This window comes from Nannospalax galili, unplaced genomic scaffold (genome assembly GCF_000622305.1).
Source record: "Nannospalax galili isolate Female #2095 unplaced genomic scaffold, S.galili_v1.0 scaffold1209, whole genome shotgun sequence".
Taxonomy (NCBI): domain Eukaryota; kingdom Metazoa; phylum Chordata; class Mammalia; order Rodentia; family Spalacidae; genus Nannospalax; species Nannospalax galili.
Window position 1 is genome coordinate 147497 of NW_008358653.1, and position 3961 is coordinate 151457.

The window sequence follows — 3961 nt, forward strand, 5'->3', positions numbered from 1 at the left end:
TTTTATATACTATTACCAAGTAAGTGCTAAAGACCAATTTCCCTGATGAATATAGACACAGAGACTCTCTATAAATCATTTTCAATCTGAATTCATAATCACCTTAATTAGGTAATTAGGAAAATTCCACAGTTGAGGACCGCTATCTGGTGATTTAAAATTGTGATAAGTTGACATTTAAAACAAACCATCACAATATGTAAATCAATATATGTAATGATAGAAATCACAAAATCAGCAGTCTAGATGCCAAAAAAAGGTGTTTGCCAAAGTTCAACATGGTTTCATGGTATAAGTCTTCGAGAAAATATGAATGGATGGAACATACCTAAAAATAAGAAAGGCCATGTAGGACAAATACAAGAACAACATTGCACTTAATAGGGTAAATTGAAAGCATTTCCTCTACCATTTTCAACAAAACAAAGATTCCAACTCTGTCTTTTATTATTCAAGATAGTTGTCAAAGTTTTAACTAAATCAGTAAAATAAGAGAAAGAAAAAAGAGAACACAAATTAGAAAGGAAGAATTTATCAGGGTTGGAGAGATGACTCAGCAGTTAAGAGCATTTGCTGCTCTTGCAGAAGACTGGAGCTCAGTTCCCAGCACCAACATGATGGATCACAACCTCCTGTAACTCCAGTTCCAGGGAATTCAATATTCTGTTTTGGCCTCCACAGGTACCATATGCATGTTCACATACACACATATACAGGTAAATAAAAATTAAAACTGATAAATAACACTAGTTTTGTTGTTTATAGCAATAATATTTAACTGCTATTTTCAGGTGGTGGAATACATCATTCCATGCATTCCTGATGTTTAGGGCTTCTGTGGACAGTTCTAATTTTATTCTGCTGTACTCATAGTTGAGTTGATGTTTTCTTCTACGGTTTTTAGGATAGTTTCTTGGTTATGTGCATTGACATCCACAGTTTTCTGTGGAGAGAAGCTGCAGTCTTTGGCCTTCTAAATGCCTCTTGTGTTTGGATTTCTGTTTCCCTAGATTTGGGAATTTTACTGCCATCATTTCATTGAGTAATTTCTCTGTGATTTTAATTTTGATTTTATTTCTTTTGAGCACATTAATCTTAGGTAGGTCCCTGGGTCACAACCACAGCTCCTGGAGGTTTAGGGCCATGTTTATTCCTCCAGCTTTGTGTCTGGAGGTGGAGTTTCCTCTACCTTGTCCCCCACCCTGATGCTCCTTCTCCCGAATAGCCCACTCTTTCTTATGCCTGCCACTGTACCTTTAGCTTGTTTCACTGGATTTTTTGCTCATTTTGAATGCTTTTTTTTCCTCATCTCAATTTCCAATCCATGGTGCTGACATTCTCATCTATGCCCCCTTTCTTCCCCCAATTTCTGAACTGATTTCCTTAATTCATTATTCACTTATCTGCTGTTTTTATTCTCTTTAAAGTGAATGATCACTTTTACTATAAACTTTTGAAGGCCTCATCTGGTGTCTTAACCTTTCAGTATCTTTGAATTTGGTATTTCAGAGTTAGGATCTTTTTGAAGAATCCTGTTGTCTGCTACTTTTGTTTGTGCTGAGGGCTTAATCACCAGTACCTATAAGATGAGCAAAGAAACTCCTGTTACAGATATAGCACCAAACCTCAGAAGACACGGAAACACATTTAAATGAGTAAAGCCCACTAGTACACCAAGAACCACGAGACAGAAAATGGCAAAACGAATATCAAGGGCTATGAAGCTAAATTTGTTTTGAGTAAATGTAGAAATAGTAATGAATTGGGTAAAGGAAAGGAAGATTAGAGCAAAAGCAATGCTAAGTAAATGAAATGAGAAAACAAAAGTGTTGATAAAGCTGTTGTATACACAGAGGAGAAGGTGGAAGGCAAAGGTTGCTTAATCATGGAAAAAATACTTAATATAGTTAGATAAATATTATAAGTGGAAGAACTGTTAAAATAGATTTAAAAATGAGATACCTTCACTCATGTGCACATATAATTAAAAAATCAAATAACATAGGGTTAAAGAGATGACTCAGCAGTTAAGAAGAGCACTGGCTGCTCTTCAGAGGACCTGGGTTCAAGTCCCATCACCCATGTTTGGGGACTTACAATGGCTTGTAACTCCAGCTCCAGAAGGTGTGATGTCTCTCACCACCTGCACTCATGTGCAAATAACCATGTATACACACACACACACACACACACACACACACACACACAATTTAAAAATAAGGAACTAGAGAATTGTCTCAATGGTTAACAGCACTGGCTTCTTTTGCAGAGGACCTGATTCAGTTCCCAGCACACACATGGTGTCTAACAACTGCCTATAACTCCAGTTCCAAGGAATCCAATGCCCTCTTCTGACCTCTGAAATAATTGCATGACATGGTTGCACTAACATACATACACATATATAAAATAAAAATAAGGAATAAAATAAATCTATGAAAATAAGAAAAATTCAAAACACTAATACTAGAAGTGTATGCAACAGAAAAAAATTGGAATGTGCAAAATAAACATTGTAGTGACATTTTTCTGGATCCTCTAAAGCTGAAATGTGTCAGGCAGGTGCATTGAGGTAATAAGTTGAATTAGGAGACTCTTGTCTCTCCTGTGATCTAGGCTGATGCTCAGCCTGCACTGGTCAGTGTTAGACGTCACTAAAGCTGCCTTTTAGGCTCTTCGTTCTTTGCATACTAGAAGGAACATCCTAGTGTTTATACCCTGGGGTGACTAATGTTCCACCCAGTTGTTTCCGAAGTGCACTGGGAGTGAGGAATGCAAGCTCAGCATTGAGAACTGCATTCACAGACTTGTGCCTATAATCTCAAAGCCCCCAGGTATCACTAACCCTGTGGCAGAGATGCAGCTGTGGATGTCAAGTAGCCTGCTGGAGCATCAGAGTTATGCATCTTTATGGCAGTGGATCTCATTGTCCATAGGTGGCTCCAGAAACTGATGCATTCACTGACCACACTCTGAGTGATCTCAGACCCCAGAGTTATTTTCAGGTAATGCATTCAGTTCTGAGCCACCAAGGGTGGGGCTATGTCTTGCTGCACAGTCCAGTGACTGCAGCTTCTGTCACCTGAAATTTTCACCTTGCTGGTATCCAGCTCTCACACTCTCCAGGACTGATCTGTCTCACCCTGGATCCATGGCAGGTTGATTTTAGTCATCCTGACTATTGATTGCTGTGTATTCTCATGGTCCATGATAGTTTGGTTTTAAACGCCGTTTCCCCTTTTAAGATGTCAAATGGTCACAGCCTGACACACGAAAAAGGACATGATGGACCTTCTTTCTATTGCTGACTTCTTGAGCTTCAGGAGTTAGAACTGAACTGGTAGCTTGTCTTGTGGTGAGGACAGCCAGTCAATTATTATTAGAGATGTTTGGCTTACATTTCTATTTTAAATGTTTATTCTTTTTGAGAATTTCATATATAGGTACTGTATTTATATCAATTCCACCCCTCCTCCCCTCACAAAGCTTCTTTTTGTTTGTTAGCTGAAAATAGTGTGGTCCTCTATAAACTGGGTAATTTTAAATCCTATCTTAATTGTTTTGAATGTTATATCATAAGATGACTGTAATATGAATGTTATATAGTATAAGACTGGGTTTTGTTTAATTTCCATGGAGAATACTAATGCCTTTGCTTTAAGTGTTAATTATCCTCATTAATATCTAGCCTCAGTTTCCTACCTACCTCTTGTTGACTGTGGTGGTAACATTATTTCAAAATTCAGATGTTGTAGCTTTATTACAACAGTACCATTCAGTAGTCATTCTGGACATGGCTGTTCTGCTTTCAAGGTATTTGCTATGCTGCTTAGGATCATATTTAAACATACGTAACCTGGTGTTTTTGTTCTATCATTCTGGTCACACCTGGTTCTCAGATTCTGTAAGCTTCCTGGTCTTTGGTCTTCTGAGTAGTAACTTGAAACGTTAATTATCTGTT